The 25,594-nt window shown below is 45.6% G+C and overlaps 1 protein-coding gene across 4 annotated transcripts in view; it reads left to right on the forward strand.

Annotated features, from left to right (window-relative positions):
• Positions 1–25,594, forward strand: part of LOC101742254 (cAMP-specific 3',5'-cyclic phosphodiesterase) — a 632,766-nt gene that overhangs the window by 141,663 nt on the left and 465,509 nt on the right. Inside the window, exon 1 of one of the 4 annotated variants that reach the window (XM_038019027.2) lies at positions 21,709–22,046. The exons of 2 other annotated variants lie outside the window; for them this stretch is intronic. The gene's annotated coding sequence lies outside the window, so the exon portion shown is untranslated. Of the gene's footprint in view, positions 1–21,708; positions 22,047–25,594 lie in introns of those variants that run through there. One more of the 4 variants, XM_062674973.1, reaches the window with a different exon arrangement.

Genomic DNA, 25,594 nt, shown 5'->3' on the forward strand with positions numbered 1-25,594 from the left:
AAACATAAACAGATATCATCGATTGAATACTGAATCGAATTTGAGATGGTATTGTCTTTGAATACCTACACTGAAAGTATACAGATTTTAACGCAACTGGTATCTGAAGTTTTTTTTTTATATTAGGGATCTGATTAGGGTTGCGATAATATCGATAGTATACGCTAAAAAGAAATCGGCAAAAAAATACTTAACTTGCCATTTTCTCCTCGATTTGACAGCCTTTTTTTTTAATCTATTGAAAAGTATAATTAAAGCCATTTTTAAGTTTATTCTCGCGTTTATTAGTCTCGTTTAACAAAGACAACCACCCCTGACTACGAAAGCAGTGAAGTATTCAAAACGTTTGAAATAATGAAGCGCAAGATGGAATCATTAAAATAGTTTTAATTGTGTCTACGGCGCGCAAAAATCGAAGAAAAAACAAAACTTTTCGATAAGTTCAAAATAATTAACGTTAATGGGTATTAGCTTATTTTTAATGTGTATTTTTTTAAATATCAGCAACAAAGGTGAGAATAAAATATAAGACTACAGAAAATGTATCTAAGCCCTGAGACGTCAGTAAGGGTTATTACGGCCAAAATTATGCTCTGCGTAATTATTGTAAGGTTGGACCATTAGGTATGAAAATCCATCCCATTTTACTGTGAATATGTAATGCATTTCGGCTTTAACTGTATGGCAGCCGTTATATAATTGAAACTTCGATCTTCATACCTCAAGTTTTTTTTATTTTTTATTCCATAGTTGGGTGGACGAGCTCACAGCCCTTTGGTATTAAATGGTTACCGGAGCCCATAGATATCTACAACGTAAATGCCGCCACCCACCTTGAGATATGAGTTCTAAGGTCTCAGTATAGTTACAACGGCTGCCCCAGCCTTCCTATCTGAAGCGCATTACTGCTTCACGGCTGAAATAGGCAGGGCGGTGGTACCTACCCATGCGGATTCACAAGAGGTCCTACCACCAGTAAAAGATGGCATCCGCGTTTTCTGTTTGTAATTTTCAGTAGCAACATAACAGCCGTTGGGCCGTGTTCAGATATCTAATTAATAAATAAATAAATCGTGCTTATTGCATTCTGCTTAGCTATGTCGCAAAGAAATTATTTAAGTTTTAAGGGTAAGGCAGCCGTTGTACCAAAGTAATCGAAATTTCTATTCTAACTGTTTATGCGGATAGCAACACTAACTTTGCTGTGTCAGTCCTCGTAGCATTTGAACATAGTGTGCGTAATAAAATTGTGAAATCGCCTTTACAAATAAAATAACGATACACACATTATAATAATATGTAATATACACAAACAAAAACTGATAGTAAAAATACGATACTGTTTATTTCGTTTTTAATATAATATTTTTGAAAATCATAGGTGAAATGTTGTTAAGAAATAACAAGCACCCCACAAAGGGGACCTTAATTGAACAACAATCTTTAATAACTAGATGTCCCGCAGTAGTCCAAATTCGACTATAATTAATTGGAATTGTAAGTTTGTACACTATTATGATTGTATTTTATACTTCTATAATCACATATTTCGCCAAGGCTACACTATAAAAAATATTAATAAAGACAAACAATATTTAATCTACATATTCTCAATTTGACCACGGACGTCAAGAACAAAAGTTTGACAATAAATAGTATGCATGCGTGTTTGCGTCAAATACATGGTATGTAGTGTGTGTAATGTTTTCTTTATTGATTTAATGTACCTTTTATGCATTATTTTAAAAAAAATATTAGCATTGTGCACTTCTTCTCTATATTCTCTACTAGCGACCCGCCCTCGCTTCGCTTCGGAAACATTAAAACACACGTGAAACAAAAAAAAAATTAAAAAAAAATTGAAAAAAGTAGCCTATGTTCATCAGGGACAATGTCGGCTTCTAATGGAAAAAGATTTTTTCAAATCGGTCCAGTAGTTTCGGAGCCTATTCGAAACAAACAAACAAACAAATCTTTCCTCTTTATAATATTAGTATAGATATAGATAAGTGTGGAAAATTTCATACTCCTTCGTCCGTGCAATTTTCGTAAAAATGGCTACAAAGTTTTTGCTTCACGTATTATCTTTAATAATGACATTTATTTAGACATATAAATTCTATTACAAGTACAATTTTCAAATATTCAAAATTAAACTCGAGGAGCAAAATAGTAAAATAGAACGGAGTTACAAATCACACCGACTTAAACCGACATACCTTTAACGCGCGATCGGATCACATAATGTAAGAGTACCCACAGCTTTTCCGCACTGAATTTTATAGGCAGCGGCGACCTCACACATAGAAAAATATCAAAAAAGTTTATATATAAATCCAAAAATATAATAATTCTGAAGATACGCTCGTCCAAAGCAGAATTTCTATTTTTTGCTGCCAACGATACTTCAGCACTTAGTAAAAGTGCTACCACCGTTAACATCAAAGAACCGAGCAAAGAGAACAAACACGGCACAATTATCTTTGCCATCTCAAAATAAACTAACCGTTCATTACGCAAAATTTAGAAGCTCATTATTTATGTTCTAAACTGGAAAGCACAGGTGTCTTTACGTTCTCTCCATCCAGTACAATTGCCAAAGCAAATATTATGTTTGATATATACGTATTTTGTACCTAAGAAATTCATAATTATATTTTACGTAACGTAAGAGTGATAATCATTTATTCGGTGGCGTAGTAAATGGCGCCCCAGGGTAGTTGGTTATCTTATACCTTAAAACGAGCAATTCTTGTATATTAATACTATATATATAATCTGAATCTCGGAAACGGCTCGAACGATTTTCATAAAATTTAGTATACAGGGGATTTCGGGGGCGATAAATCGATCTAGCTACGATTTATTTTCAGAAAATGTTGTTTTATTTGTATTTTCAATAACAACTCTTCCCGACATCTATTGGCGAATAATAATACTATTTTTATTAATTGAGGGCAACTAACCGCTTTTAAGAAATCATCTACTATACGAATAAGTATGAGTACTTACTCTTTGTTTGAGTGTCTATTATGTATTTGTTTCCTGGTTCCCATACTGCTGTGAATATGCGTTTTATTTTCTTTTCTAATGCTTGAAGACAGATGGGCTTACCTTTGGTGACTGTTTGGTTGGTGACCGTGACTCATAGACGTCAGCAATGCCCGAGGTACAGCTAAGTCGTTGGCTAAGTACTCTCCGCAAGCCTCGGTCGAAAAGGACATTTTATAGCACTTGGGAAACAGCGTGCAGGGGTATTCATTGGTTCTAGGTAGTATGGATGAACTCTACTCCGGTTGCGGACGGTGAGATTCAGAGCTCTGAGCCAAGTTCCATTGGTGGTAGGACGTCTTGTGAGTCCGCACGGGTAGGTACCACCGCCCTGCCTATTTCTGCCGTGAAGCAGTAATGCGTTTCGGTTTGAAGAGTGGGGCAGCCGTTGTAACTACGTTGAGACTTTATAAATTATGTCTCAAGGTGGGTGGCGCATTTACGTTGTAGATGTCTATGGGCTTCAGTAACCACTTAACACCAGGTGGGCTGTGAGCTCGTCCACCCAAATAAGCAATAAAAAAAAAGATCTGTTCCTGATTATGCATTATTATTACTATCATGCATTTACTATATGTTCGTTGATAAGAGTGAGATTGTTAAGGTCGCATCAAATGACGATATAAAGTTGTTCTAGTTATTTGACGTTAATTAATCTGTAATTCAAAAGAGCGTGATTTACAGCAACCGTCTATTTGAAATTTTATTTTCCATCAAAGAAAACACTTTGTAAAGGCTGATACACAATTACGCACAGAATGCTTTTACAGTTCACAAACGATATGCCACCCTCTCGACCTGGACCCACGCTCTCCTAATGTGCTTTGATATTTAAATATTCATTAATCACGAGAGACAAGCGACAAAAAATGGTTTTAACGAAAACATATGAATTATGGAAGTATGTACATAATTACTTTTGTTGCTTAAGAATTTATTCGTTTACTCTTATTATTCAGTCTCAGATTTTTTAAGCTTCGACGAATGTCTGTTTGAACGTAGGTTTTCTTTAGGTGAGAAATTTTAGAGAGAGAGAGAGAGAGAGAGAGAGAGAGAGAGAGAGAGCATACTTTATTGTACACCAAAAAACAAATAAACAGTGCGATACATTAAACACAAAAAAGTACAATACGCGGTCTTATCGCTAAGAGCGATCTCTTCCAGACAACCATCGGGTGGACCAGAATCATTTGGAAACGAACTACGGCGGTGTACCAATCCAGTGAAATACATATACATATAGATATATGTACACATACATACATACATACATACATATATCCGTAAATATACATACAATTTATTAGAATATACATACATTTTAGTTTACAAATAAAAAAATGTATCGAAATAACAAAAATATAGGTGACATTAACAGTACGAACGTATTAAACACAAACAGCAGTTACATTTATAAAAAAATATAATTTTTACACAGTAACAAAATCATTACCTATTTTAATTTCCTGGACAAACTATTGCTGACCTTCAATTAAAATCAGCGCTGGATCAGAATCTGAATTCACGCTCCCCCCGCTCTCATATAAATGCAACACACGTCTTTGAAATATAAAGTAATCTGAGCGATATGAACGCCGAAGGCCGAAGTAATAGAAACAATTATTTTTATTAGCACTCATATACCAAGATTGATGTGGTCTCCGCGCGTATAAATAGTGATCGATTTGGCAATCGAGTTCACGCCACGGTGGATGCTTGGAATAGACCTGTGTGTAGAGAGTCATGAGGAATCAATGATGTGCGCTCCGATTGTCACAGTACAAATAAGATACCGCATTAAATATTTGAATATAATTCGATTACCGCGACTTTATAGAGAACGCCTTCAGTAAATTGATTAGTTTGAGAATGTCTATCGTTTTTGTGAAAAAAATTTTCATTAAAACATGAATATGTGAGGAAGCTACACGCAATAATAAAGATTTTAAATTTATTATGTAAAAATTTAAGAGGATTTGTTAAATAAATTACAGTAGTCAAACCAGATTACTTGTATTAAGTGGTTTCCGAACCTCAGACTTGCAAAGCGAATTTAATATTAATTATTGCAACTGAGCATTGTAATTGCTAAGTACCTATTTGATCAGCCCGTTGGCGCAGTGGTTATCGCCTCTCACTCGATCGAAAAGTGTGGGTTCGATTCTAACATCGGGGAAACATCCGTATAGCTAATTTGTTTGCTTTGTGTTTGAGTGTTAAATATATGTATTCATCTTTTTTTTATTGCTTAGATGGGTGGACGAGCTCACAGCCCACCTGGTGTTAAGTGGTTACTGGAGCCGATAGACATCTACATCGTAAATGCGTCACCTACCTTGAGATACAAGTTCTAAGATCTCAGTATAGTTACAACGACTGCCCTACCCTTCAGACCGAAACACATTACTGCTTCACGGCAGAAATAGGTAAGGCGGACCTACCCGTGGACACACAAGAGGTCCTACCACCAGTTTAAAAAAATATTAAATTAAATTAAATGATATTATTTAAAAATGTTTGCAAAATTTACATAGTCTAGTGCTGTAGTTAACCAATGTGTCACTTGGAGAATATGAATTATGAGTGCACCTTTCATTGAAAAGGTCGCAGCTGCGAGACGACGCACATATCACGTTTTCAATTCAGTTGTATGTCATACAAAGTATTTAACCTATTCTAGACCTTAAGCACTTAAAGGTAAAAGTGCCATTAAAATTTTGATATCATAGGACTACGGTAAATATACATAAAGATGAATAATGTTAAGACAACTTCCAAGGACGCATGACAGGGCTTAGTAACGACAGGAGTAGCAATCGCTCCAACAATAATTTTAAGATCTGGCATAAATTTACAAGTAATATAAGTTACGAACTAATATAAATTTTGGATGTCTCGGTCTACGGAGCATCCGCTTGGGTAAAGGCCTTGCTTCTTCATAAAAAGAAAGATGTGTGGTGTCGTGGGACACCGGATAGGAACGAAGTTCCTTATTATAAAAAAAAAAAAATAAGTTCTACTCCAGGTATAAAGAAAATAAAACTGGAGGTTTCGTAACAACCCACGGTCATTCGGTAAAGTGCCAACTTATTGTGGTACACTTCATTCACGGTTGTTTGCATAAGAGTTAGTGTATTGCGCAAACGAACGCTCTGAGGTCAATGAGTAATAAAAAATATGTTATTTTTTGTACGTTATTTCAAAGTTAAGTCGTACACTGTGAGCATTACTAATAAAAATCTTACGTTACGGACGTTTTTTCCCGGTTAGGGTTACCCTCGTCGCATAAGGAACTTCGTTCCAAAAGAACATTAAGAATAAACTTGAGATAATAATAAAGTTAAAAAAGCACTCATTTAGTAAAATCATGAAGTCGTCGAACCCTAATAGCTAAGATGTCTGCTATATTTGTATCACCATTGTGACTATAATTTTGTCTAGATTTGGTAGGCAAGTAGTTACCATTTTTTCTAAAAAATGCTTACTCTACACGTGATTATGAACGAATTCCACCATGAAGGAATAGTGACATGTTATAAATATGAATACTCAAAATTTATAAATTTGCGTATTCACTAGAAGTGCATGCTGTAAGGCTGCACGGGTAGGTACCGCCATCCTGCCTATTTCTGCCGGGAAACAATTTTAAAATACGGGACAACAATTTATAATAGAATTGACAAAGATACCACGTCTCAAGGTGGAATGGCAGTGATCAGTTTTGATATCTATAGGCTCCGGTAATAAATTAACATCAGGTGGATCCTGAGCTTGTTTGCGCATCTACGCAATAAAATAATTGAAACCGATCGAACATGAATTTAACCTAAACCCCATTTTACAAGCAGTGATTGCCTGGATCACTACTAGCTTTACGAACGAGCCGATACATTAAATCGTCTTTCAATCAATCTAGAACCATTAAGTGCAAAAGGCGATACAATTGTTTTCAACTCACAAAGAGACTTATATTAAGTTTTGTTCTATACCGTGAATCCGCAGAGTAATCTCACGTAGAATTCACTACACTGCAACTCCCTCTTTTCTTTGCAATGTCGATTAGTCGTTCATTCGCTTTCAAAAGCAGACGTGGAAACGCTTTTACAGGAAGGGTTTTAGTGTAAATTTTCAACGCGGAGAAATTTGATTACCTACTCGTAATTTCCATACTGATATTGTAAATACGAAAGTAGCTCTGTTTGTGTGTTACAATTTCACGTCGAAGCGACTGAATCGATTTTGACTAAATTAGTTTAGAAATAAAAGTTTGAGTTCTCGGAAAGCATAGATTTACTGGTGGTAGGACCTCTTGAGAGTCCGTGCGGGTAGGTACCACTACCCTACCTATTTCTGCCGTGAAGCAGTAGTGCGTTTCGGTTCGAAGGGTGGGGTAGCCGTTGTAACTATACTGAGACCTTAGAACTTATATCTCGAGGTGGGTGGCGCATTTACGTTGTAGATGTCTATGGGCTCCAGTAACCACTTAACACCAGGTGGGCTGTAAGCTCGTCCACCCATCAAAGCAAAAAAAAAAGATATGAATAAAAGGATATTTTATTACAATATATCTATATACTAAAATAAACGGTGAATTTGTTGGTTTACAAGTTTATTTATCAATAGATCTACAATTTTGTTATAGACCAGACATAAGTAACTTTTTATTTATTTTCTAGATATAAATTTTAACGCAGGTAAAACTGCATATGACGTCTTGCTGGAATATATAACATATTTTCAAATGTAGCTTAGCACTAGGTAGACTGTGAGCTTGTTCCACTCATCCATATAAAAAAAACTAGAGTGCCGAATCTTTTAAATAAGACAAACATGGATAAACATCTTTTGTTTGCTTCACGGTCAAAATAAACAGAACCCGCCGGGCTTACAAGCGTAAGTAAAAACGTATAGGATTATGGAAGTCAAGTTCAATAGAGAATACAAATTTGTCTACAGATCCCCAAATTTGATGTCAAGCATTGAATGAGATTTGATATAAGACAAATACACACTTTTCCATCGAAATATAATGAAAATTAAACTCCGAAGAAGACGAACAATGTCATCTATCTCTCTGTGCGAAAAGAAACGTATGCACTGACTATTTTACAAAACAAACGTGTGGCATTCGGGAACTGCCGCAGTAATGCTATTGCATAGCATTTTTATCAACTTACGCAATTATAATTAGATAATGATAATTTAATATTATTCCGGACGGCCACCGCTCAGGTTTCGGCCACCACGTATGATTTTTAGACTTCTTACTCTCGTTGAAACGTGGTGGCTCGAGTATTGCCGCAGTGGCTGTCGCGGAACGGGTGCTGGGATTGGTTCGAGGAAAATAACGAAGGCTTCAGTATGGCGTTCACACGGTCCTCGTGGCTTGACCGGCGCAGGGCGTAGGAGCGAGTCTTTTCTTCTTCGGTTGGCGCTCTCCTCTTCTTCTGGAGAGGTCTTGACTCGTCGGCTCGCTGTCTCGAACTGAATTTGCAGCGAGGTAGGCCCCTTATTTATGGTCGCCCACACGCACTCGGCCAGCGCTATTATGAGTCCGAGCACGGTGGGCGTCTATTGTTCTCTCGGCCGCCTCGCTCGCCTATTGTTTGCCTAGTCGCTCTATTAGTCGCCCGTATTGTGACTCGCTCCTGCGTTCCCACGCCAAATTAAAGACCACGAGGACCAATCTTTATTTTCAAACAAAATATTTACAAATTACTTATTTCTATTTACATTCTCTCTATTTATTTCACAGCTATTTTTCACATACTATCTATTTACGGACATTTATAACTATTTATTCTCTATTTTAACTATTTTCTAACACAGTCTATTTACGGACATTGTCTATTTCTATTAAATCTCGCTGTACTTTGCGAACATATCTCTATTGAACTATTACTATATTTCCTATCTATTTTTAAACTATCAATGTCCGTCGCGAATAATATCTATTCTACATTTATTCATGTCCGTCGCGAACATCCTCCCGCCGTGCAGCGTCGTTCACGTCGCTGCATCCTCCCTGGTGAGCGGCGGACATCGTGGGCAGCACGATGATCTTCTTTGCCGGGCGTCGCAATATACCGCCGGCGGTGCGTACGTCGACCACTCGAGTGATGCCGTCGGCCCCCGGGTAAACCTCCTGGATGATCCCACGTGGCCAGGTGTTGCGTGGGAGCGTTCCGTCTGCTATTATCACGACGTCGCCTATCTTCAGGGCGGGCCCGCGGCTGTGGGGCTCCCGCCGGTTCTGCAGGTCGGGCAGGTACTCCCGGAGCCAGCGACTCCAGAACACATCTGCCAGACGTTGTGCTGCGCGCCAGTGTGCGCGCCCTATGAGGTCGGCGTCGTCAAATTTGCCCGGCACGGGGACTCGCGCCGGGCCTCCCAGCAGGAAGTGGTTCGGTGTCAGAGGGTCGGGATCGTCGGCGCTCACCGATACGTGAGTGAGAGGTCGGCTGTTCACTGTGAACTCTGCCTCTGCTAGCAGAGTATGAAATATTTCGGGCGTCGGGTGCCTCGGCTGTTCCGTGGCCGAGAGCGCGGCCTTTACCGCCCGCACCATTCTCTCCCAGGCGCCGCCCATGAAAGGCGCGCCCGGTGGGATGAAGCGCCATTGGATAAGTCTTAAGCTCGCTTCATGCTCAGTCGCCTTGTCCATAGCTTGGCGCAGCTCCTTGTCGGCACCCCGTAAATTGGTGCCGTTGTCGCTCCATATTTCCGTCGGAGCTCCCCGGCGCGCGATCATGCGCCGGAGTGCCATCACTGCTGAGTCCGTGCTGAGGCTCGCTGCCGGTTCTAAATGCACCGCACGCGTAGTGAGACATGTGAAGATGGCCACGTAGTGCTTCTGGGTGCTTCTGCCGGTGGTAACTTGATAGGGCCCGAAGTAATCGAGGCCCACGTATGTGAATGGTCGCCGATGGTGTGCCAGTCTGCTCGGTGGGTGGTCGCCTGTGGCTGGACGCGGTGGAGTGTCCTTGCGGATACGACACGGAAGACAGTTGTGGATCACGCTCCGTGTCACTGGGCGTAGGCGCAAGACCCAGTACGACTGTCGGCACTCGGCGATCGTAGCTTCGGTTCCGGCGTGGTGCATCTTTCTATGGATGAAGTCTATCATCAGTCTCGTTTCGCGTCGGGATCCGTCTAGCACGAGAGGCGAGGTGATGACGTCAGCTCCCTCTATGTTGCCGATGCGTCCGTTAATTTTCAATATCCCGTCTGCGTAAGTTACGGACAAGTTTCGCAGTCGGCTCGCTGGGGATACTTGTTTCCCTCGTTGGAGCGTCAAAATCTCTTCCTCGAAGGCCGCCCGCTGGCTCTGTTGCCAAATGAGCGTCTCGGCGCGTCGAAGCGTGTCGGCGTCTAAAGTTTTCCATTGAATGATTACTTGCTCTGGCGTCCACGGTGTGTTCAGCGGGGTCTTCGAAGTCGTCTTCTTTCTATTCTTCTCCCACGTCGGGTCCGAACGCGGGTTCCGCCTGGTCCTCTTGTAATGAGTGCGCTCGCGACTTCTGCGGCATAGGTCGACGAACTGCAGTATTCGCCCCGTTGCACGCAGGTACTTCTCCCACTTGGAGAAGCGTCTTGGGTCCGGGATCGCTTCGCCGAGGCTCTCTCTGCTCACGGCGAGCGCTGCGCACTTCTCTTCACCCGTCTCTTCTGCCCTTCTTGCAGTCCGTTGTACGGGCCAATCATCCGGATGCCGTCTTAGGTATTCCGGGCCTATGAACCAGCGGTGGTTTCTTTCAAAGCCGACGGGTAGCTCTCTAGTGGCGTCGTCGGCGACATTTTCCTTTGTGGGGACCCAGCGCCATTCCTCCACAGTGCTGTTCTCTTCTATCGCTGCAATGCGGTGAGCGACGAACGGTCGATACGACCTCGACCCCGTTCGTAGCCAGGTCAGTACGGTGGCGCTGTCTGTCCAGAACACTCTCGCGTCTGGTTTTCTAAAGTGTTTTCCCGTGACGGCCGCGGCTATGCGGCTTCCCATCACGTCGGTTTGTAGCTCGAGGCGCGGTATCGATGTTAGCTTCATGGGTGCGACTCGGGCTTTGGCGAGGGAGGTCCTCATCTCCCCGTCGGGCGTCTCCACGCGCCAGTACAACGCGGCGTCGTGGGCGTACTTGCTGGTGTCCACTTACGTGTGGAGCTTGAGGTCGGCGGCGTCCGGGTACTGCAGTCGGTTCTTCACGCAGATGACGGTTGCAGGTGCGCTTGTTGCGCCGAAGATGATGGTCCTCATCCGGTATTCTATAGGCTCTTGTGAAGGGTCCTCCCTCCACAAGTACCGGAGTGCATCGCGGTCCTCGCTTCGGACGTCTATCTGTATAAACATCTCCGTGATGTCCGCGGAGACGGAGACGGCGACGGCGTGCTGCCTGAAGCGCATCATCACTCCGGGCAGCGACTGCAGCAGGTCCGGGTCGGTGAGCAGGAAGTCGTTTGGGCTTCTTCCCTCTATTTTTCGCATCGGCGTCGTGCGCGATGCGAAGCTTCTCCTGCTTCATTGGGTGTGTCACGTCGAAGTGTGGCAAGTACCGGGTTCGCTTCTTCGTACCCGTCGACGGAGTTACTTCGGCGTATCCTTTTGCTACCAGTGCGTTTGTTCGTTGCTTGTAGCGCTCTTTCAAGTTTGGATCCTTCTCCAGTTTCTTTTCTACGGACGTCAGGCGATTCAGTGCGGCTTCAAGATTGTTGGGCATGTTCAGGCTCTCCTCACGCCACAGCAGTGCGGTCTCGTAGCGGCCGTCGGGTTGCCGTTGAGTGGTCTCTCGCAGGATCTTCAGCGCGCGCTCGTCTGGATTGTTCTTCGGTGTCTTGGCGGCGACGGTGAGTCCCTCGATCGCGAAGTTGTGCTTGAGGGCTTCGTCCATGTTCGTGTCGACCGTCGTCGCGTGTCCTACGAAGTTGACGCGCTGTCTCTTGCCTCCCGGGCGTGCTCCGTGCACGACCCACCCGAGCGGGGTACGAGACGCCACTGGTTGATCGCGTCGTCCCGTCCGCATCTCCTCTGTCACCAGCAGGTGCCAGTTGTCTTGGCCGATCAGGATCTTCGGCGAGGCGTAGCTCGTTTTGAAGTGATGCCGGAGGTCGGTGAGGTGATGGCACGACGCGAGGACTTCGATGTTCAGTCGCTGTGGTGTTAATTTTAAGCCGTTGACTGTCCGTAGGTTCAGTTCTTTCGGTTCCCCCGTGCGTCCGCATAGCTTCAGCGGGACGCGTCGTGAGCGTGTTGCGTCTATCTTGTTGTCTCCGATGGCAGTGATGAAGAGGGGTTCAATCGGTCCTTTGGCGCCGACTCGTCTCGCGAAGTCTTCGTCAATCAGCGAGATCGTTGACCCGTCGTCCAGCAGGGCCCATGTATCTGCTTCTCCCGCCGGTCCGATAACAGTAATTGGCGCCATCTTTAGGTAGGCTGTCGCACTTCTTGCGGCCCACGTCGAGGTGACCGCCTCTTCTTTTTCCTTCGGCTTCTGCCATGCTGGCTTCTTATGCAACAGCTCGTGGTGCGTGCGTTCACAGCTGTCGACGCCGCACTTCTTCTTTTTACACACGTGTCCCCGGGACCGGAACCGTAGGCACCGGAAACACAAATTTTCGCGCTTCGCCGTATCCCAGCGCTCGCTGACGGCTGCTCTCTTGAATTCGGGACAATCTTGTGGGATGTGCCCCGGCTTCTGACATGCTGCGCATTTCCTCTCTTCCTTCGCTTGCGTGGTGTGCGTCCTCTGAGGCGTGTTCACCATCTTCCGCCGACCGCTGGTGTTCTCCACTCTCGTCTCTGGCTCCGGCTGTGCGTATGGGCTGCACAGGTCCGCCTCGCGCTGTAAGAAGCGCGACAGCTTGACGAGGTCCGGTTCTCCCGCCGGTTGAGTCGCTGAGAATTCGAACCAGCGGTGGCGTAGAGTGGACGGCAGCTTCTCTGATGTGATGTTGGTGAGCTCCGGGTTGTACATATAATGTACGCGGTCGAGGGCCCTCAGAGCGGCGACGACGTTGTTCACCTTGTTCGCGAATACGCAGATGTCCCTCGGTGTGTCCGTGCAGCGTGGCAGCGCGCGCAGTCGTTCCAGCTCCGTTGCGGCGATTGCTTCTGGACGTCCGAAGCGCGATTCTAGAGTCCGCATGATCTCGGCGGGCTCGGTGTAATGCAGCAACAAGTTTTCGACCGCTTCTCTTGCTCTTCCTCTTAACGTACGCCGAAGTCTCGCAGTGTTCTCTGCGGCGCTGAAGCTGTCCGCTGATTCGGCGTAGGCGACCTTGAAGGAGAGCCATTCCTGGTGCGATCCACTGTACACTGGAAGCTCCCCGTAGTACCGGTGCGATGGTCCGGGCCTGGCTTGGCGGGCGGCCGTCGCGATGGCAGCTGCTAGTTCGGCGATGTCGCTCTTCGGTGCGACAGGTGCGGCAATCGGTGCCGCGGCAGGGGCCGGTAGCTTCAGCTGTTCTATTGGTGCGGGAAGTTCCAGTTGCGGTTGCTCGATGGTGGCTGGTGATCCGTGTGTTGGCTGCATTACTCTTTCTTCGACTCCCTGTAGCGCGATCGATCGTTGCTGACTGAGCCATGTATCGATGCGCTGTGATTGCTCGTTCTCGTCCTCCGTGAGTGTTGTGCGCGCATCTTCCTCCTCTTCAACGAGCGCTTCGGCTTCTAATGTTGAGATGCGGGCGGCGGCGAGCTCTGCTTGGAGTCGGGCTTGTTCTTCTTTGGCGCGAAGATGCTCTTCCTTGAGGCGCGCCATAAGCAACAGCCGTTGTGACTGTTGACTCGACTTTCTTGAAGATCCTCGTACTGGTGGCGCCATCCCGTCGCGGAGTGTGGAGCCTTCTTCTGTCGTCGAGATTTTGGCAGCGGCGTCCGTGATGTGGGACCCGTGTACAATTGGATTGGCCGTGAGCGCTGACTCTTTTCTGTTCTGGCTCGCGGATACGACGCTCTCCGTTGCTGCGTCGCCTGAAGTTGTTGCCGGTGTCGCGGTGCTGGGAGGTCTGACCACTCGACGACAGACCCCGCTGTTCGGTCCCGTTGGCGACGCCGGCGAGTATTGCGTAGGCAATATTTGGCGGGAGGGGGGCATCGCTTGTGAGCCCCGCGGCACTCCCGGACACTTTTCCACTTGGGAGGAGGGTGCCGCCATCGGTGGCGGTCCCTGCGTCACTCCCGAACGCGGCGCGGTTGACTGGGAGGAGGTTGCCGCCATCGGTGGCGGTCCCTGCGTCACTCCCGAACGCGGCGCGGCCGACACAGCTCGTTGCTGTGCGTCTTGCGATGTTGAGCCCGAGACAGCTTCGTTGCCGGGCCGGTCAAGGCGTGACGACCTCATCTTCTCGGACCGTGTGAGCACCATTTCTTCAATCTTCAATCTTCAATTTTCTTCGATCTTCCTCAAATGAATCCGGCTCTCGAAGGACCAATATTCCGGACGGCCACCGCTCAGGTTTCGGCCACCACGTGTGATTTTTAGACTTCTTACTCTCGTTGAAACGTGGTGGCTCGAGTATTGCCGCAGTGGCTGTCGCGGAACGGGTGCTGGGATTGGTTCGAGGAAAATAACGAAGGCTTCAAGTATGGCGTTCACACGGTCCTCGTGGCTTGACCGGCGCAGGGCGTAGGAGCGAGTCTTTTCTTCTTCGGTTGGCGCTCTCCTCTTCTTCTGGAGAGGTCTTGACTCGTCGGCTCGCTGTCTCGAACTGAATTTGCAGTTTTTTTTTTTTTTTTTCCCTACCTATGCTGATAGCCTTGAGAGGCTATTTCAGCTTCACCCTAACGTTAGTAGGTGAGCTCGCGGGGCTCAACCGGAGAGTTGCTAACACTGACCCTAGCAAGAGCAGTGCTTCGCAGAATCTACCACCGGATCGGAAACGCGACCCACTGAGAAGATCCGGCGAGAAACTCAGTGGGCTGTGTCTATGGGTTAGTTCGCTCGTCGAGCCCTTCGTCGCAAGCGACGGGTTCGACGAGGACGGTGACCGGTGCTTGTGGTGCCTAAAAGCACCGTTAATGGATCAGGAGGATCCGTAATGACGTGCTTTGGGCGACGTCGACGGTTTACCATTCGGTCTACTGGGTCGGGTATGTAATTTCCAGCGGCTACGATGAGAGGGTTCTCATGTCGTGCCGCCTTCTCAAAATGGCGCAGCGATGCCGACTGTAGATACTTACTAAAAGAGTCGAGCTCCAGGTCGTCGTGGAGATCCACATTCCTAAGGAACCAAGGCGCTCCGACGGCTATCCTGCAGAATCGTGATTGAATAACCTGAAGGGATTTCAAGTTGGTGCGGGCTGCGTGAGCGAACACTACGCTTGCATACGTCATGACGGGGCGTATACAAGTTTTGTAGAGAGTTACCTTATTACGGAGGGACAGTTTGCTTCGACTACAAAGCATTGGATAGAGTCGTCCTAGAATAAACGCGGCGCGGTCGCGTACCGTTTTTATATGGGGACGGAATGTCATCCCTCTGTCGAGGGTGACGCCTAGATATTTGACCTTCGAGACCCACGGAATGGGCTGGCCAAAGAGAGTGATGGGACTAACGGCGGAGGTGTTTGCGCGCCTACTACGGAGTGGGATGCTCGAAGTGATGTTCGGAGGGCGACCCCTTTTGAAGAGCACCGCTGCGCTTTTCGTGGGGTTGATGTCTATTCGCCACTTCCGGAACCACTGTCCCAGGGTGGCTACTGCGATCTGGAGTCGCCGATGAAGCAGCGACATCTTCCTACACGAGTAGTAGATAGCCGTGTCATCGGCGAAGAGCGCTAGATGGGTCTCCGGAGACCGGGGTATATCATTGATATACAAACTAAATAATAACGGGGAGAGCGCGGAGCCTTGCGGGACTCCGGCGGTCAGTTGACGGGGACGAGAACGAGTTCCCTCTACTCGATATCGAAACGAACGGTTCGACAAGAAGTCTCGTATGATGAGCACGAGTCTGTCTGGCACCCCCATGTTGTATAGTTTATAAATTAAACCGTTGTGCCAGACTTTGTCGAACGCCTTCGCGATGTCGAAGAAGAGGGCGCCGGTCGGGATTTGTTTACGCCTATTTAGTCCTATCAGAATGTGCTCCGTGAGGCGGTGCACTTGTTGTACGCACGAGTGTTTTGAGCGGAATCCGAACTGTTCGTCTATGAGAATTTTGTTCGCGGTAACAAAATCCCAGAGGCGTTTCCTAAGGAGCCGTTCGTAAATTTTTCCTATCGTCGAGAGGAGACTAATCGGACGGTAACTAGATGTTTCGTTTGTCGGTTTGCCCGGCTTATGTATACCGATAACGTCCGCTTCTTTCCACACCGCGGGAAAGATGTAGTGCGTCATAGCGGCATTTAAAATTGTAGCCAACATTGCTATCAGTTGGACTGGCAAGAGTTTAAGCGCGCGGTTGTGGATGCCGTCGGAGCCGGGTGCCTTCCTAGGTTGTAGGTTGTGGATCGCGTCTCTAACTTCGTCCGTGGTAATGGGGGGTAACGCGTCCGAGGGCGGCAGGGAAGCTCTGCGCTCGACCTCCCTGTCGACTAACTCGGTGTGTTCGGGGTCCGCGTGTTGAGTGCTGGTGGTGCACTGCTCTTGCAGTGCATCGGCCAGCAGCTCAGCCTTGTCATCGTCATCGAATGCCGGTGGTTGGCCTGAAGGGCGTACGAGGGGAGGCATAGTAGCGGTAGTTTCGGATTTGAGAGTCCTAGCTAGTCGCCAGTATGCTTGGTGGGAGGGCGCGAGTTGTTCTAAATAACTATGCCAATTATCGTTACGCGCGTCGCTTAAGCGGGAGTGGACTTCGCGTTGTAGACGACGCATCCGAATCCGGTTTGAATGCGTGGGAAGACGATCGTAGGCCCGGATTGCCGCGTTCCTAACTCTTAAGAGATTCCTAAGATCGGGGGACAGTCTGATGCGGTGGAAGCTGTCCTCCACATCGACTTCTTTAGAAGATCTAATGATCGCGGAAGATATGTGATCGGTAATGATGTTTATGGATTCGACGGTGTCCTCGGGGGATAGATTCGAATCCGGGCCGTAAGGGAGGATTGGCGGAGCGGTGTCGGCTAGGCACGTGCCCAGCTTATTCCAATCCACCATGGTCCTCGTAACAGTGACTGGGTTGTGGGGGCGACCGAGCTGCATAACGACAGGTCGGTGGTCTGAGTCGAGCTCTGACATTGCTTCGATGGAACGCAAGCGCAGAGTTACGTTCCTAAGCAATGCCAGGTCTATAGTGCTCGGACGGAGCGCGATGTTATACGGATAACATGTTGGAGTTGGGGGACCGACTATTTCAAAGGTGAGGTCGTCTATAAACGCGTCGAGACGCCTACCGTTAACGTTAGTACGATGGCAGTTCCACCTAGTGTGGTGGCAATTTAAATCGCCTGCCAGGATGACGGAGTCTCCCATGCCGAACAGTGACTCGATGTCACTGCTCAGAAGGGGCTTGTCCGGGGGGAGATAAACGGATGCGATGACGATCGGCTGGTGTCCCGTCAGCGAGATACGGCACACTGACGCCTCGATATGTGAGAGCGAGGGAGTATCGAGAGGGACAACGTGCAGGGCCCGCCTATAGTAAATGGCAGTCCCGCCTTTGGAGGCGGTGAGTCTGTCATTCCTAACCATGACGTAATTCGCGACTTTCGGGTCGCGACGCGAGGGCTTCAGACAGGTTTCCTGCACTAATAGAATATCTACAAGATTATCGCGGAGGAATTCGAAAATTTGATCGCGTTGCCGCGCGAGTCCGTTAGCATTGTAGAATGCTAACGTAAGGGAATACGGTTTTTCTCTACCTTTTTGCGCCATTGATTACCGGTAAAGATTTTATAACGTACGCGACACGGACTCATAAACGTCCATGTGATCGAACGCGGCCGCGAGCCGCTGTTCGGGGGTTGTCGACCTACGGATAGCGTCAGCGAACGATCGCAGACGGTCGAAGTTCACCGCGGTGACGAAGTCGCGCACGAGCGCGAAGTCGTTGGCGGCAGAGGGTTGCGGGGGACGGAACGCGGGCGCGGGGCGAGGTGCGAGCAGGGGCTGAGGCGCGGGGCGTGTCGCGAGCGGGGGCGGGGGTGCGGTTTGTGTTCCCGCCTTCGTATACGGCAGCGGCTTTTTCCACGCTGAAACCGTGGGAACTGCAGCCGGCACGAAGGCAGGTTTCGGCACTGAGGGTGCCGAAGTCTTTGGGCCGACGGTTCGCGGAGCTGGGAGGGTTGAACGCTTGCGCGGAGCCCTAGGACATCCACGGTAGTTCGCGGGGTGCCCTTGCTTAAGGCATAGGACACAGCTTGGGGGTTCGGTCGCGGTTTCCCTAACACGCGAGCAATCTAGTGTGGCGTGGTCGCCGAGGCACTTTACGCAGCGGGGGCGCGCGTGGCAATTACGAGCCGAGTGGCCGTAAAGCTGACATCTGTAGCACTGCCCGGGAGTGCCACGCTTGTGGGGGGCTTCGATTGAGATCCCGGATAGGCCGCAAATTGTCGTGAGACATGCGATCTTCTTTTTGGCCTCCGGGGTGGGTTCTAACGCCACGAGTATCATATTATAGGGCTGTTTGCCCCGCCCGCTGTGCATCCGGTGCACACTAACTATCGGGAGGGCCTGAGCGGTCAGATCCTCCTTTATGTAGTCGATGTCGAGTTCTTTAGGGACTCCGCGTATCACTACGCGGAGCTCGCGGTCCTCCTGAAGAGCATAGGTGTGGAAACCTATGTTCTCCTTTCGGAGGTATGCTGAGAGGGCCCTATGGTCGCCCGGCGTTGCGACCTTTATCTGAATCCCATGCGCGACGTTACGCGCATGGGTATAATTAATTTTATTTGCCTGAAGGGCCTGGGAAACGCGGTTCCACGCAGTTTTTTCCTGGAGAATCAGCGGGGGCGGGGCAGCTGCTTTAGGAGCGGGCGCGGGCTTGGGACGCGGCGGCGGGGTTACGCGGCGAGCGGAGTCCGACTCCGGTGTCACGACTACCTGCGGGCGGGAGGCGGTCGCGGATTTTGTCTGCTTCGTCGTGGAGCTCCGGGACTCCACGGCGCGAGTACGCTTTTTACCGCGCGTTACGGTTTGGAACCCATCCGAAGTTCCAGGCTGAGGGCTTGACGCGGATTCGAAATCCATCTCCGATTCGGTATCGGAGCCTGAACTTGAAATGATCGAGGTCGCGGCGGACGTAGCGCGTGATGACGTAACCGACGCGGGCGCGGGGGTGGGGGTAGCGCTAGGCGCTTCGTGAGTCGCATCGTTGGAACGTGCGCTCGAACTTAACGCGGCGGCGGGGGGCGCGCGGCGTGCCTCCGAGGCACGGTTGAAATACGCGGCGACGGACGCGGGGGGGGAGGGATTGCCACGGGAGGCCCTATACGCTAAGTACTCGGCCCTAATTGACGGGTACCTATCCCGGAGGAACCCGACAATGTCACTAGCACTTTCACTGATACAATCTTCACTCATCTTGCTGTCTTCTTGCCCGGGGGGGGCGGCCCCGGGACTTTTGTTGAACTCGCCGAAAGGCGAGGCCCCGGATAGGATTTGTAACCCCCCTGTGCTGCAGGACAGCAAGGAGCAGGGGGGGGGAATGCCTATGCCGTGAAAACGGCAATCGGCGGGGAAAAGGAAAGGAACCCGCTCGGGCTGTATAGTGCTACAGCAGGCAGAATCGCGAGCGGGGTCTAGTCTTGAAAAAGACTGTTGTTTTTGGGAAGGGTTAGGAAATCGCTAGCCTGTGAGTGCCACAGGAAGCTGAACGTAGCGATTGGTTGCCTTGAAAAAGGCAGTTGGTAAGGGTGGGTTCGCGGTTACAAAACTTTAGCGCACAAAAATGGACCTCGATACGCAGATCGCAAGCGACCAACGGATCGGCACGTCCGCACTACCGAATTGTACGCACGATGTATTCACGGTCACTACACTGTCGAGCACAACTGTGAGTTCAGAGACGCGGCTCGCAAGCGGGCCACGGATCGGAAAGCACGTCCGCGCACGACCGAGTCGTGAGCGAGAATGTGAATTTGCAGCGAGGTAGGCCCCTTATTTATGGTCGCCCACACGCACTCGGCCAGCGCTATTATGAGTCCGAGCACGGTGGGCGTCTATTGTTCTCTCGGCCGCCTCGCTCGCCTATTGTTTGCCTAGTCGCTCTATTAGTCGCCCGTATTGTGACTCGCTCCTGCGTTCCCACGCCAAATTAAAGACCACGAGGACCAATCTTTATTTTCAAACAAAATATTTACAAATTACTTATTTCTATTTACATTCTCTCTATTTATTTCACAGCTATTTTTCACATACTATCTATTTACGGACATTTATAACTATTTATTCTCTATTTTAACTATTTTCTAACACAGTCTATTTACGGACATTGTCTATTTCTATTAAATCTCGCTGTACTTTGCGAACATATCTCTATTGAACTATTACTATATTTCCTATCTATTTTTAAACTATCAATGTCCGTCGCGAATAATATCTATTCTACATTTATTCATGTCCGTCGCGAACAAATATTAAAACAATAATAAAAAAGACCACGCTATATTAAACATTAATAAAAGGAAAACATTAACTGTCCCCTTCACACTCATAAGCTAAACCGCGCGAGAGAGAGATGGGCAGACTTTTCATGATGCGCATGCAGTGTGACGTCACGCCACGCACTTATTCACAAACACTACACAAGCGCAACGTGTTGAACGCGAGCTGCATGGTAGACGGAGTGTGGGATTTTAGGTTTTTTTCGTTACGGAATTTCATGATTCAGTCGCCGCGCTCAAGGCCTGCGATATAAGCTATGCAATAGCTTAATAATAGAAGCTAGTAATCGCTGTGTTAAAACTATTTAAGTTTTTTTTAAATAACTCTATCCTTGGTCGTTTGTGATTTATATTTACTGCGTTCGCGCTGCAGTCTCTAAAGTATTCGAATCGGGGAAGATTGAACTGTACAAGTTATTTAATTAATTTAGAAAAAGGAATACATGGAAAACTGTGCAGAACTCAAAACCGTAATGCATTCGAACATTCGAAAGATAAATACAAAGCTGTAAAAGCGGATTTACAATTGCGAGAAAACCACGGTCACTAATAAAAACACACCAAAAAATTCATCAAGAGCACTATTTTAATATTATTGCATAAGTAATATTTTCAACGGTTTTTGCGAATTTTATACATAATAAAACTGCTTTTACGGTTTAATCTCGTTCTTTTTATTATCATTATATTATTTCCGAAGTTTTGAACACTTTATACTTTTTGTGGTTGTTCACTGTTGTTGCATAAAAGCCAATTTTCTTACAAACTTACGATTAATCAGTTTTGAGGAATCGGAATTTCTGATAATGCACACTATTTACTGCCTCGTTCATGGTAAGTAACAGCTCACAGACGCTCAATATTAGCGTGGCGCGGAACTCTTACGGTACGAAAAGCAACACAGCATCTCTATCTGTGACGTCTACGTAACGTTGCCGAAGGGTTCGGACGCTAAGCGGGGTGAAAACCCTTTTGCGGTTGCATAATAACACAAGACACTGTCTCGAAACAAGGAAAATAAGAATCAAGTAAGGGGTTCCAAGGGTTAGAATCGTTGTAGAAGCGCAGTGTTTGAGAGTATGTTCGTCCTGCTCTCTCAGCGCCCTAGGCTGCGACGCGCAGTGACGCTCCAGTCGCGGTCTGCCGGCCGTCGCGACGCTTGGGGCCGCTCCGTCGACGCGCCGCCTCACCGCTTCATCACCCCGCCGCGTATGTGGAAAACGTGTGACATGCACTGCTGAACATCAGCGTCATTATCAGTCAGCACGAAAGCACCTGGTGCGGCGAGCCCCGTGACGCGAAACGACTTACCCACACATACACGTTTATAGTGCAGTGTGCCACTTGGGCATTAATTCAGCTGTGTGTATTTTGGATGTACCCAACCTGTCTGTGACAAATCCACTCGCTTCGAATTTGATTTTTAGAGGGAAAGCAAGAGGGAAGGGGTGCGATTTCGGTATGCTATCGACTCACTCACGTCACACAGTGTGCATTAATATTATTTTCATGAATAATTTCACAATTTCGGTTATATGAAAGACACAACGAGTATAGCATGAAGTAGTTTAACTCTAATAGCACATTAAAAAACATGCATTAAAGGTTTACGCATTGTTGCTTGCGAGCTGTGAGTACTTAACATTACATTTAGTATTTAGTAAAGTGTCAAGGTCTTGGAAAACACGAAAATGGTTTTATGACTAATCTAGAATTTATATGTTCCATGATTATAATACTCAAGTTATTATACGACTTCAGGAATAAAGTAAACGGAGATTTTTTTATTATATTATTTTATTATACATTTATTGTTTGATACCGAAATAGGATCTCCATTCAATCAATCTTTTCAAATGAAAAAAGTTTCAAATATTAAATTCATGAGTTGGCATTTAAGATTTACGACTGGCCGAAGGTATTGATTTTTCTTGCTACTTGTTGATTGTTTGTTTGCTTTGACATCTTATTACAAGAAATCATTCCAAATATTTTTGGACATTCGTGTATTTCGCGAGAACGGAGTCATTTTCGACGATTATCCCGCCGCTTAGCAGGTGGTTATCTTACTAAAACTAGCCTGATTCGTTAATTTATTAATTAATGTACACGAAAGCAAATCTTATCGAGATAACTTCCTGTCAAACCAATATTTTTCCGCGGTCGTGATGTTTGCCACATCTTCAAACGATACACGTAAAATCGACCCTGGGATGCGATAACTCGTGACAAAGTATTAGTGCTTATAATAAAACCGTTGCGTCGATACATACAGTTCTATTTGAATCACGTTTCATGACGAATAAAATCGAGATTATTAAAAAAAATGTAGTTTCAGTTTCAAAAAGTAATCACTTAAATAATGTTCTAGTTGCGTGCGAGAGAAATGTTTAATTACTCAATTTATGCTATTCATGAAAACAATTTCTCTTTGTGTAATATCCGACAGAGCCACATACGTAATCTCATTCGGTCATTATTAAATAATAATTTGTACATCACGATTTCAGATCCGTTTGCTTACTTACCTATTTAATAAACCGTAGCCACCGCAATTGAAGTTTGCAACCGCTAAACGAGCCGTAATTGTTCTCTTGATGGCTTCGTTCATAACTTGTGTTAGTCTTGTTTAGGTGCTCAATAATAATTTCAATCAATCTCTCATTGTTTTGTTCATTGAACAAATGAAAACGGAACGTCTTATCAATGAGAACATGACCGTTGTTCGCCAGAATAGAAACGGGAAGTTGTTAGACGTAGAGTGTATTTTGGCATCGGTTATATGTCACTTGTAAATTATTTATATGACGGCCTTGACCGCGCTTAAACACATATCGATTAGATTCACAGCGTAATATTACTTATTATGAATGTCAAAATACATTTATATGAAGTGCGTTTTATTTAGTTGAACACGTTTGAAAACATCTAAGTTAATGAAAATAATAACAGACCATAATAAACTGGTCTAATCTTAAACTATGAATAAAATATACATAGTAATTTTCGTGAGCCACAGAATAAACATGCCCCGTGTACATAATACGTCGACAATAATTCATCTGTGAAGATAATAACACACCATACATAATACTTTTAATACACGGATAATAATACTATCATAATCCTATCTTCATGCACAGATCCATCAGATACGCCGACTCACCTACATGCGTATAAAAACAACACTGTTTATTTGTTTGCATTCCATTGATTTATCGTATAATCTGCTTATCGAAACACTGAAATAACATTGTATTTTTTAACTTTGCGTAACATTATGATCGTGCATTTCAGACATGTTTTATGAACAATCTCTGGTATGCACAGATATTTTTTCACGAAATAGTTATTTGATGACATGAATAAGAATACTTTTTTAAATATATTTATTGTGAGTAATAATTACATAATCAATGCTAATACCAACTACTAGCTCATTTCTGCGGTCAAACTGTCCTGCTTGAAGAATATGATAGTGGTCTTTCAATGTAATTGGGACTTTAACCTCATTTCTTAAGGCGAGTGGTGGCATTTACGTTATAGTGTCTGTCTATAACTGTTCATAGGTTATAATTCTATAGCTACGCACTTAGCACCAGGAATACCTTGATTTATTTAAACAATAGACCAATGAAAAGGCGATAAAAAACTTCAAATTGTCAAATACATGTAGTTTAATAACCAAAAAACACGATTAAATAGCAAACTGAATTATTAAGTGATTGGATATATTATAATTTTTTTGTCCTGTTGATATAAGTCAATATTATTCATCATCATCAATATTAAAACGGAATTATAAAATCATTGTATTGTCATAGGTCCTTGATGCGTGTGCTAATTTGCTTTTTTATCAGACGTTTTCAAGTGGGTAAAAGAAACGTGATTGGCGAAGCAGTTGCTCTTGAGTTAGAGGCACTCGGACAGCTCTTAGCAAATCCCATCCCCTCTTGGCTGAGCCTTTGCTCGTCCACCTGTCCCGGTGAAACTGGAAAGGCCTATTTTCCAACAGTATTCCTTAATTCAAAAAAAGGATGAAAACAATGACGTTCAGACATTTCGTTACATACAAACAAACATACATACCAAGCCAATAAAGCGTTTTCAAAAGTCAATCTCGCTGAATATCGTCAGTTCTTCTCAGGACTGTGGCTCTTTTAATAACCGGCGGTAGAGTATAAATTCAATAAGTATGTCACATAACAAAACTGGAATGTTATATATGACATTGATTTTAAATCTACAAGAGGTAATTTTAGAAATTTGATCACGAAGTAATTTAAAATTTTGGAAATCCTTTTGAAATTTCCAAACTAGCAAATCATGTAATTTGAAATAGGGTGTGACATTTTTTTCGGTGTCTTTGTGCTTTGAATTAGGGTATTGTTCTTTTTGGTTGGGGAGCGAAACAAAATTACAAAGTTCTCTTCAGGATAAGTGGGACGTGAAGAAATAACGAATGATCTCTTTAGCATAAGTATGGATATATAGTCGCATGTCTGGAATAGGATGAAGCTCTTGTTCACAAATTGGCTTATACTAGCTTCAGAAAATTAGGCGAAGGTTGGAATATACATATGTGTATGTATGATGGAAATGAAGATATAAAATAAATAGGACACCCAGTATACTTGTATACAAACATGCGATCATGCCAGCGATCATAAATCGCATGCGGTTATTTTTTGACTGACGCAATTGCGCAGTAGTTAGAGTCGTTGACTGGTGGATCGACGATCTGTAGGTTCGATTCCAAGGCTGGGTAAACATTCGTATGACAAATAGATTTTGCTCGTTAAACTATTGCAAAGCTTTTATCGCGGGCTTTGAGCGTGGCGACCGAATCAAGAAATTCTGTAACGAAAATAAAACCTAACACTCCCACTCCGCCTACCATATAGTCACGTTCAACACATTCACACGTTGCGCTTGTGTAGTGTTTGTGAATAAGCGCTCGGCGTGACGTCGCACTGCATGCGCATCATGAAAAGTCTGCCCATCTCT

This window comes from Bombyx mori, chromosome 22, assembly GCF_030269925.1.
Source record: "Bombyx mori chromosome 22, ASM3026992v2".
NCBI classification, from domain to species: Eukaryota; Metazoa; Arthropoda; class Insecta; order Lepidoptera; family Bombycidae; genus Bombyx; species Bombyx mori.